Raw genomic sequence first — 11,946 nt, 5'->3', positions numbered from 1 at the left:
GGCCAGTTAATACGCAGCTATAAATTGTCCTTGTAATTTTATGACGCTTGCCTTGTGTATGAATTGTGCACAGCAAACAAATTTACCTGACTTATTTGCTGGAGGTTTTAGCTAAGGCTACGCAAATCTGGCGGCAAAGCCACGTCATTCAGCAGGGATGAAGGAAGAGAACAATGAGCCAGATAAGTGAATTACCTACCTGCTGGAAACATACGAGCCAGGCAACTTGACGGTCTCATTGTTTGCATTAGGAACCCGGATGATCCCGTTTAATCGCTGTGTAATTCCCGCAGTTGTCATACAGGGTCTGTTTTTACAGCAGAAAGGGCGGCGGGCGGGGGGGTGGGTATAGTGCGTGAGAGGTCGCCGAGTGGTTAAGTGGAGGATCCTCCAGTGGGGGGTAAATAATTGGTTGCAGGATTTGCGTGTCTGCGCCGTCCACGACAAAGTGGCATTGTTCATTGTGTAAACATTTGGATTGGACTTTTAAAGTGGAGGGAATTGCATTAGAGTGGTGTTAGCAGGGGGCAGCACGGTGGCTAAGTGGTTAGCACGTCTTCCTCACAGGTTACTGGGTTTGAATCTTGCTTTCGTAAGTACAGTACAGGCCAAAACCTTCTCATTGAATACATTTGCTTTATTTTCACGACTATGTGCATCGTGTGCATTACTGAAGGCACCGAAACGATGACGACAACTAACAAAAAAATAATAATAAATAAATAAAATAAAATAAATACGTAAATTAATAGCTACCGTTTTCTCTGATTACTTTTTCGCACATTCTTGGCATTCTCTCGATGAGCTTCAAAAGGTAGTCAGTCACCTGAAGGGGTTTTCCAACAGTCTTAAAGGAGTTCCCAGAGGTAAGAAAGTCAAGCGTATGCAAAAAAGTAACCAGAGCAAAGAATGGCTATTTTGAAGAATCTATCATATAAAACATACATACAGAGTATTTGATGCCTTCAGTGAGAATCTACAAAGTAACCAGTCATGAGAATAAAGCAAATGCATAGAATAAGAAAGTGTGTCCAAACTTTTGGCTCGTACTGTACATATATGAGGTTAAAGTTTTTATAAAGTGAAATATTAAAAAGTTATTTTCTACAGAAGAGGATTAGGGTCAGGGAAGAGAAGAGAAGAGAAAAAAAAGGTTGGCAGAATTCTGACTTTATTCTCAGAATTTTTGACCTTCTGACTTTCCCCGACAATTCATAGCTCTACGTCACAAAGTCAGAATTCTCACTGTCAAGGCAGAATTCTGAGATAAAAGTGAGAATTCTGAGATTAAAGTAAGAATCCTCACTTTAAAGTGAGAATTCTTACTTTAATAAATTAATTTAAAAAAAAAATGAAATCTCAGAATTCTTACTTAAATAAATTAATAAAAAAAAAAATAATAAATGAATTCTCAGAATTCTCACTTTAAAGTGAGAATTCTTACTTTAATCTCAGAATTCTCACTTTAATCTCAGAATTCAGACTTTAAAGTGAGAATTCTGAGATTTAATTTAGAATTCTCACTTTAAAGTGAGAATTCTGAGATTTAAGTCAGAATTCTGAGATCACTTTAAAATCTGAATTCTGAGATTAAAGTCAGAATCCTCACTTTAAAGTGAAAATTCTTACTTTAATAAATTAATAAATAAATAAATAAATGAAATCTCAGAATTCTTACTTTAATAAATTAATAAAAAAATTAATAATAAATTAATTCTCAGAATTCTCACTTTAAAGTGAGAATTCTTAAAGTGAGAATTCTTACTTTAATCTCAGAATTCTCACTTTAATCTCAGAATTCAGACTTTAAAGTGAGAATTCTGAGATTTAAGTCAGAATTCTGAGATCACTTTAAAATCTGAATTCTGAGATTAAAGTCAGAATTCTGAGATTTAAGTCAGAATTCTTACTTTAAAGTGAGAATAAAGTGAAAATCCTGCCAACCCCTTTTTTTTCTTCACTGGCCCTAAATCCTCTTTCGCAATTTTCCTTTAAAACCACGTCACAATTATTATTCTTTTTTGTATGATAAAGTCAGGGCACCTCATTATATTCCTCCTTATATTGGCACTATAGATTCAAGTGATGAAGCATCTGTGCAATAAATATATTTATCATCTTGTGTGCGCTAAAACTCTTTTAGAGATCCTGGAGGAGTTCTAGTTCAAGTCCCCATCTAATGAAGGCCCTACCTCGCAGGCGAGGAGATTTCTCCAAATGACACTAATTTACATATGATGCATTTAGCGATGAGGAGGAGGAGGAGGCCCAGCTAATTCAATTTGGACATTTTTCCTTTTTTTTCTTTTTTCTTTTTGTTTTAGGCGTCATTAGTAGCTCGCTCAAATCTAATTCTTCCAATTTCATCAGGCCCATCTTGGAAAAGCCTCGGCGAGCTCATCAGAGAGGCGCGTTTATTGCTAAGTGTTCTCTATTGCATTAGCGCGCAATAAAGCGGCCCGGGGACGGCCGGCGACGTTTACGCGCAATCTAGTTAACACTGGGCCCATTCGCTCTTTATTGGGACGCAATCAATTTTTATTCATTTTAAAAGACAGCGTGCCTTTCTTTCATTGTGCCGCCCATCCCCCGTCGCCAGCTTATTACGCGTTAAACTTATTACGCGCTTGTTTAGGCAAAATGCTAATGTGTTGGAGTGGAGGTATCCGACATGACAGGCAATATTAACGCTTTGCTTTTATTTGTTTGTTTTACTTTTCGGATGATGTTTTTTGCTTATAATATTAAGCATAGTTTTGATGAAATCTTATGATGCTAGAGTTTCATTATTATGTCCTTTTTTTGTCCTTATAAAGTAGAAGCATTATTTTTGCAAGATGATCAGTTTTCGTGTAGTAAATTTGAAAGTATTTTTATTTTGTATTTATTAAATAAGCTGAGATTGTTGTTGTTTTTTGCAATATAATTTTTTAAGTTCTTTTTTGGTACCTTACCCTTTAATATTACAATAATAATGCAATATTGTTACTTTTAACTAATAATAATAATAATAATGTTGAAACCGTTTTTTTTTTTTTGCTTGTTTATTTTTTTAAAGAAATTGTTTGGTCCAAATAATCCTTTATAGCAACAAAATGATAACAAATTAAAAGTCAACACTTGGGCTTAATGCGGTGCCTTACGTAAGTTAAGGTAAGTTACGTTAAATGATCAGCCCCCAGCAGGAAACCGCCATTATTCGTTAGAAGGTGAATAAATGAATGTATGTGTGCAAGTGTCTTGGTTTCGGTGCGTGTGGTGTATGAGTGTGTGAGATAATTAGAGTGCTTAAGTGCTAAGATAGATACGCTCTTCCTCTCGTCTTTAATGGCTCCTACTTGACTGCCGCGTTGTATCAGGTACCCCTTGTACCCTTCGAGAACACATTAACCTGAACTGAGGACTATTTTTACCGCTTTGTCCTCCAATTGTCTCATTCATATATATATATATATATATATATATATATATATATATATATATATATATATATATATATATATATATATATGTTTTAGTTCATTACTAATGCATCTTCCCATATTTGGCCAATTAACATTATATCACAGTTGGCCCCCCGAGGCCCCCCTTTTGCGTTTAATTGAATTACCCCATAATGAAAACTGGCCCTAATGAGATCAATTTGAATTATTTAACAGTGGCCAATTTGAGCGAGAGAGGCGGCGGCGTGAATTATGCATGCGGGGCCTTTTTTCAATTCATCACCTCTTCCTTTTGTTCAAGGTGCAATTTATTAAGTGCATCCGCATCTGCCGACGTCGATGGCGCTGGAGATACGCCGAGGCCCAGGGGTGAGTCGCAAAGCGCACGCCGAAAGTGCTCGGGAGTCATCGGACACCGTGAGTCGTATTGATTCGTTAGCATCCACTCTCGCCCCCAAGAAATGTCGCGCTCTTACAAAATGTACAAAAGAATGCGCTCGGCTGGATTTTATAGTAGCACCTAAAGGGAAGCGAAGAAATCCGATTCACGACGATAATGATTTTGCAGTTTGGTCGGCATCCAGCGGAGCTGGGTTAACATTTTACAGTGAAAGCAGGACAAGTTAGGTGAAAAGAATGTCATTGCAGTCCTGATTAATAATTCACGGCGAGTGCGGGGATTGCGCGGGGCAGGGTTTCAGCCGGGGGCGGCGTTTTGTAAAGTGCATAGTCATTCTGCAACGCTTCCACGACTAGTTACTAGTCGCTAAATTAGTGATTACATGAAAAACGAGCAATGGGGAACACTTGATTTCTTGTATTCTAAACATGGTATTCTGAGCAATAATGAGTTTGCGGAACAAAATTTAAGATGGCCATTTTGTCCTGTACCGCCCTCTTTCTGTCGACTGAGATTAATATTAAAGCGCCTTCGGGCTCGCATTGCAATAGTCACGTGACCAAACACAGAAACCATATAATGCACTTAGATTTCAAATTAAAATACAAGAATGTATGGCTATGACTCAAATAGTTAGGCCAATGGCTGCAAGCTTTAGCATATCTAGCATATATACTTAGAACCAAATTGTGATTTTTATTACAAATTCACAGTGGAAAATCCTGTTTTTCTCACACCTAACAAACATGTTGTTCCATTGTGGTGCTCTTCAAGGTGCCTTTCGCCCAGGTGCAGCTGCAGCCAATGAGCAAACCCCTCAATTACTAACCCCCCCCCCCCCCCCCCCCCACACCCTCCACCCGATAAGTCCCATTCAACGAGCTCTCTTAATTGCGGTGAACCGGCATTACCTGTTCCGTGCTCTATTCTTCCACATTGTTTCCCAGGCAACTGCGATTTTTTTTTTTTTTCCTGACCTACAAAAAGTTGCTACTCCTGTAACCGAATCCCGGCTAGCCGGCGAGGCCCTTGTTTCCATGGCAGGCTTGCTGTTGCTATTTTTAACTCACTCGCTCTCTAACTGGCACCGAGCGTTGATTAATGTAGAAGAAAGTCTCACTTGCTTTCCGATAAACAGAAAAGTCCCACCGAGGATGCGCGTTTTGAGCGCAAACGAACTCCAGTAACACAGAGTCATGTTCATGTTGGCGTGTGGATCCTTGAATGGAATTTCTTTGTTGGTGTTTTGCTAAGCAAAGACGTGCTGGGCTTCTGGCGCTCGATAAATCATATGCATAAGTTCCTCTCACAGTGGGAGCCCTCATCAAAATGCCAATCAGAGAATCTGCTGTATTAAAGAATGTCAGAAGTTCACAAGGAACACTATACATCTTCATCAATTTTAAAAGTACACAAGACCCACATTAAATGACTTGAGTTGTGATTTTAGCCTTCTTCACTGCCGTTGCAGTTTGAATGTGTGAATGAAGTGTGAGTCGAAAAAGAAGACGTCACGTTATATAAACTGCTTTCAGATGGAACGGAACGGCACAGTCATTTATACTGTATCTCAAAAGGTATGTTGAGAAAAAATGGATGAGGTCAAATTCCAGACATAGCTAATCATTGAGGGGTTGGCTAATAAATATACTATTCTGTTGTCAAACTAATACCCAAATGTTGTGTTTTTATTTTTATTTTTTAATCAGGACAACACCCGCATCATGATGCTGAATGCAATTCATTGTGCTGTGCCATCTGGTGTGCCCACCTTGGCCACATGGAGGCAGTATTGTATAGTACAGTCAACTAGACAAACGAAGAAGAATAGGCCTATCTTCTTCTACACAACTACTTTTCAGTAAATTGCGGTCATTTGGGTAATTCTTCGTAGATAATTAGGAATACAGTATATGCCTGTGAGTATTTTTGATATAATCTGTCTACATGTGTTGTTCAAATATAATTTTTAGTTTTTTTAAAGATTGGAAAATCGGGACTATCGATGCTAGCGTTAGCATGTCTATAGCATTTTCCAATCATGTTTAGCATTAAGCTAACCGGGCAATCGTAACGCAGAGCTATGTAGTTGTTTAAAATACTCAACGTGGCATTATCTTTGTGCTCGCTTGACAGCGAACTGAACTTCAACTGGGAACAATAAGAAACAGCATGAAGACTGAAGAATTGTTCACTGCAGATGCCAAACTGCTGCTTATTGTGAAGTAAGTCACCATAAATTGCTCATATTTCAAGTGTGCAAGTTATAACGAAAATTCAGGCAGTGACGGCTCATTAAGTCGGTTCACTCGTATCCCAAGACACTACTAGTTATATCTATATATATTTCTGGAGACGCAACCCCAAACACTAGTTTTTGTCATAATATTGTAATTTAAAAACTTCTAAAACAAATGCAATACAAAAGAATGGATCAATTTGTTTTTTGTCACACTGCATAAAGTGATTGGCTAAAGTGCTTCTGTTTCTGATGTACCCACCTTGGCCACTCGGGCATCACCTTGACCATCAAGGGGCACTATAACTTAGTCAAAGTAGTAGCAGTAATATTAGTTAATCTTCACAGTGGGTTGCTAAAAAAAAAACTTTCTAAAATTAAATGTGGCCATTTTTCCTCTCATATTATTTTTCTCCTCATGTGCATTACATTGAAAATCAACAGGATCAGTTGCACTGTTGCAGGGATAAAAAGACCTAAAACGACTGCAACGTGATGGCGATGAATACTAATCTGTAACTGCCCCACTTACACGTGATAGCCATCTCTGCACATTATCCTTTTACACTTTCAGTGACATATCTCGAAGCAAATTATGACCTCCTTTGTTTCCATCGTTAGCCAGTGGACTGCAGTTTGGCTCTGGCCCAACGTGAGTGGCTTCCATCAGGCCAATTCAAACAGACGTTTGACCCCAGACATTTGCCTAATGTGTTTTTGTTGTGTGGACTCCCCGGCTTCGCAAATGTCCCCGTGGCCTCACTACTGGGGGTTTTGCCGGTGACTCGCGTTGCTTTGAGACGCCCCCGAGGAGTCTGACGCGTAGAGGGCCAGACTCGGTACATATGGCAGCAGCCGGGGGCCCCTGGAGTTCGTCGTCTGACCCCAACTGCGCAAGGCGAGGCAGCTGTGTGGATGAGACGGCGGGAGGGGAGTGGCGCATTGCTGGATGTCCTCGTTGCACAAATCAGAACCCCGGCCTCCCGACAGTTGGGCCGGGCCCTGACAAATGCTGCCATTAGACGGGTGTTGACAATTTATTACCAAAACCTATTGGTATTTAGGGTGCAGCTGAATCCGTTTTAGTGGCATTCCCACTTGACGCTAGCACCAGTAGACCTGGATACATTTTAGTAGTTGTAATATTTGCTGAGCTCAGCCCGATATCCCTCAGCGTGCACGCAAAGTTTAGTTTTCACACTGTTTTCATTCTTAAGATTGCACCAGGGACACACAACTTCCTTCAACAATAAATTCCACGCATGTTTAAAAAAAAATTTGAATTTTTGACACAGTGCACCCCCTGTACACACCCTAAAAAAAAAAGTATGTCTAACTAAACAAAGCACGTTTATATCTTTAGCAAGGCACAAGGCATTCTGTTTATATTTAAATTGTAACAGAGTTGGAGAAATATTTGGCCCACAAACTTGGCTATGATGACCAAATGCTTTAGAAATTGTTTAACGGTGCTTCACAGTGCAGATGGACAATGACCTGAAGCATACAGCAAAGGCAACCAGAGATTTCTTAGGCAAAGAACCGGGACGTTATGCAACGGCCTAGTCGGTCACCTAACCAACTTTTTATTTTGGTGCCTTAATACTTCCAACAAAAAGATACGACTTACATTTGACTTTTTTAATTTTTTTTAATAGTACTTTGGCCTATTGTACCTGTATTTGTTTATCTTTACAACAGAGAGAAAAATCAGCAAAAAGCGGCACATTTTTTAGGGGGATGGGGTGGTGTTTGATGTCAATATTTGTTGTCCTACTGTGTAATGTGACAAAACAAAAAAGGAGAAAAAAAAGTTTTTTTTTGCGTGGTTCTGCACCCGAAGTTTCACATATTTTTTTAATGCACTTAATTGTAATGTTTCATTAGCGTTTGATGAATAATTTTGGTTTGCTAAAAAAAAAAGTTTATTTAGATGCTTAGCTATATAATCTGTAATTTTTTATTATTATTGCAGATTATTTAAGGTCGAATATTGGCCGGCCAATTAATCTGTGTACAGTTTTCCCTCGCTATAACGCGGTTCGCTTTTCGCGGCCTCGCTATTTCGCGGATTTTTTTTAGTGCACTTTTTTTTTTCGTAATGTAACATTTTATAAAATTTATGAAGGTTTGAACGACGAGAATGTTTAAATCTTCATAAATTTTATACCAACGTGATTCACTGCCGAATCTGCCGAATCTGCTGATCCAAAAGTGATGCAACGCCGCCATCTACAGACATCTGTTTGTCATGACAGATCATTGACACACCTGAATTTTACAGACAAGCTAGGCGCGGCCCTCATAGTACCTATAAACGTACCTGACGACTATATACAGTAAGTCAATTGCAGTGGACGGTTACGAATACTGTACAAACGTTCACATCGGTGAATGAGTTAATGACTTTCGACTCCTTTTAGTTAGTTTTGTCTATGTTGTGTGCATAACGCGTGTCATCGTGATGGCTCATTGGGAGTAATAGCTCTCCACTGTGTGCTTGTTTAGCCGTCAGAGAGGAGTAATAAACTATCTGTCGGAGACCTTCCCCGAGTGCGTCTCACAGGTCATAAAGTACAATCTATAGTCTCATCAGGGATAAATGTGTCATCTTCGGCTAAACACTGTTCCGGAACGTGCTAATCAAAACATCATCTCCTTGTTGTGTTTGGAAACAAAATTGTCTGGAGCACTCACGTCGAGGTGAGCCATTTTCTGTTTTTTTTTTCTTTTCACGTTGAGGAAAGTGTTGACTTTTATCGCTGGGAGGTAGGTGAGTGGGCTGATCTGATGGTTATGTTTTTGGGCTTCTCGCTGCACTTTCATTCGCCACTTGAAAGCACTTGACTGGCTTCTAATTTACCTTGAGGGATTTTTTTCTCCGATTTTTCTTTCTGCGCTTCATGACAGCTTATCATTAAAAAGTCGTCTTTGGACTCTTATGACAGTTTGGAACGCTACGGATTCAAGTCAGTGTGTTTGGGGGGTCAAATTGACCCACCTTTATTCTGATTGTTGTAAGTGAAATGATTCGTTTCACATATTTGTGCATTAAAAAAATATAATAGAGGACATTTGCAAGGTGCCACTATGGAATTTTGGACTGTTTAGAGAATTGACGGCAAAAGGGAAGAAGCTATTATAATGCCTGCTGGTTTTTAGTATGCAATGTTCAATAGCACCGACCTGCGAGAAGGAGCTGGAAGAAGTGGTGACCCGGGTGTGGAAGGTCCGAAAAATAAATTATTTTTTTTATTTTTATTATAAGAATGAGAGAAGATCCATATCAATCGAATTGTGATTTAGCTTCTTTTTGTTTTTCAATTTTTTAAAAACTTGAAACTATCAATATGAGCCGCGATCTATTTTTGGAGCGGTCCAAACAGACAGCAGTAGCTGTCAGAAGGGGCTTTGACATCGGACTGGTCTTGAATTTCCCTTTGTCATCAGTGCTGCTTCGCTGAACCAAGGATATGTCACTCCGTGTCCAGCTTTTATTTTCATTTGGAAGCGGCCCGAGAATATCCAGTACCTCGCACTTACTGAGCACGCAGACAAATTGCCCGTACCGTGACTTTGTGCCACGGGGGCGAGGCAAGGAGCTTGCGCTTTCGCCTTTAACCAGGTAATGTCTGTGTAAATATATCACCCTTGTTATTCCATCCAGACTTGTCCAGAGTTCAGATTTCTCTTCCCGGTGTGAGACGGCAACATAAAACAGAAAAAAACTTGATGTGTGTGACACTGAGCAAACACTGAAGTGGTTCTAAGCAAACAAATTTGTGGCATATGCATAAGAAAACATTGCAACCGTGTCACTGGGAGGGGAGTGTTAGGGTTCTGCTTCATCGGTGCCATTTTTGATCTGCTAGCTTGTCACGTACCCCCCCACCCCCCTCTTTTCACAATTTGTGTAAACATTGTCAAGGCAAGTCAGCTCTAACATGACCATCTACACATTTTTATTAGGCGGGAAAACACTCAAAATGTTTCACATAGAATTTAGGTTTTCGTCTTTTTGAGATGGGTGGAGATGATCCTTGATAAAGATTGGCATTCCTAAATACAGGCATTGTTTAAATGTATTTTTAGGCCACTTGGTGATTTAGCACTCATGGAATTTACAACCAGAGGGGGAGATATAGTAACTATCGTTAGCATAGCTAACTTAGCTACTATACAAAAGTCCTGGCTAGTATCATGCCAACATGCAGAGTCTTATTTGAAAAAGAAGTATTGGATACTTAACTCATTTGTTCTCAAAAACGTATGAATATGTTCTATTTTTAATGTTTTAAGTTTCCCAAAGACGTATTTATACGTTTTTATGTTTTTAATGCTAGAGCATACAGAAGGCTTTGATGCAGCCTCTCAACTGCAAAGAACGGTTGAAGAAATGGTAGTTATTACACAAATGGCCAGCAGGTGGCAGGAGAGCAAAAGAGATGAACCAAGGCCATGTTGAAAAAAAGCTAATTTACTCACATTTCGAAATGGATTTGTGAATACTGACGTAACTTAGCTATACTCTAATGCTAATTGCTGCAAAACGGAAACAGATAGAAATATACTTTTTTTTTCTGTTGAAAGAAAATACTCTAATCTTTGTTTTGGTAGGTTCCATGTTTTTATAGCAATAGAACACAATATTCTGTGGGCCTTGCAAAACCAGTCAAAATCCAGTAAAACAGCCGGGAGTGAAGCGGATTGCTTTCGTGAAAATGGCTGAGAGTGAATGAGTTAAAGAGCCAACAGACAAATAAATACATTTAACAAATATACCCTAATACAAAAAAAAAAAAACTTTCAAAAAAAGTCTTAAAATTGAACCTGAGATTGAAAAAAAAAAATCTGTATGTACGCTCAAGCAAAAAAGCATAATATCACCAAAACTAGTGCCCAGTATTCTGGACATGATAAACAATTAAGTGTAACTGCAGTGCAAAGCCTGAAATAAGTCTTCCACCGAACTGCTGCTTGAGCACGGAGAGCGTAAAAGCAGCACCTCATTTGGCTGCTGTGCCGCTTGGTTACTTGAGAGCTCCCATCAGTCAATTGAGTTAGCGAGAGCCTGTTCGGCGCGCAATAAACGCCCCACAGAAACCGGAGCCTATGGATTCACCTGCGGGCCGACTTCCAACTCGTTTATTTCTAGTCTTGTTCCTCGTTGGATTGATGACGGGTTTAGTCACAACTGGTATTTTTGTTTCTTTGCTTTTTGTGCACAATTTGTCAAAACCATTCCACCACATTTCACACTTGAGCTAAAGCTAAGAGACAAAATTGCAAGCTTGCAAAACTGGTGCCATTCTCGCACCACATCTTAGCTCGTCCTTATTAGGTCTACAGGTCCCTGATGCAAACATGCAACCACCATTTTATGGCAAGAATCAGCAAATTTTGTCCTCTCTTTTTACAGACGATTGTCTTGAGTATTTCAGTGTAACAACTTTCTGCTTTGAAAATGTGTTTTTAGTTCAAACTGATCCTGTTTGAAGAATCTGGACACCGCAAAGACAATCTGTATGATTTTGATCCTGATGTACCCCACTTATAACCAAAGGTCAGTTGATCTGGTGGCTTTAAAGATTATCCGGACCGACGTGTGTTGCGATATTCATTTTACCCTCATCGATATGTTTGGAAATCGATTACTAGCGCGACAATCGTTAAACGATCAAAATCCATGTTTTGTTTACGGAGATTCAGTGATTGTCCTCTGTCCACACATGCTAACAGCTAGCCTAGCTTCTTGCTCTAACTAAGTCAGGGTCGATTGCGTAAGACTTGTGGTAGATGTTAGTGTTTAAATGCTATCATCGCCCATAAGCAAGAGGCCCAATGGCTTACACAGTATTCCATTA

At 39.4% G+C, this 11,946-nt stretch overlaps 1 protein-coding gene across 3 annotated transcripts in view; it reads left to right on the top strand.

Moving 5' to 3' along the window:
- The first annotated feature begins 5,664 nt into the window (after window positions 1-5,664).
- eya1 (EYA transcriptional coactivator and phosphatase 1) overlaps window positions 5,665-11,946 on the top strand; it is a 49,613-nt gene continuing 43,331 nt past the window's right edge. For all 3 annotated transcript variants that reach the window (XM_086066212.1, XM_086066211.1, XM_086066210.1), the window contains exons 1-2: window positions 5,665-5,762; window positions 5,980-6,068. The gene's annotated coding sequence lies outside the window, so the exon portion shown is untranslated. The remainder of the gene's footprint in view (window positions 5,763-5,979; window positions 6,069-11,946) is intronic.

Source organism: Leptonotus elevatus, chromosome 21 (genome assembly GCF_054856555.1).
Source record: "Leptonotus elevatus isolate MCC_2025b chromosome 21, RoL_Lele_1.0, whole genome shotgun sequence".
In the NCBI taxonomy this organism is placed as follows: Eukaryota; Metazoa; Chordata; class Actinopteri; order Syngnathiformes; family Syngnathidae; genus Leptonotus; species Leptonotus elevatus.
This window is presented reverse-complemented; position numbering and strand designations above follow the sequence as displayed.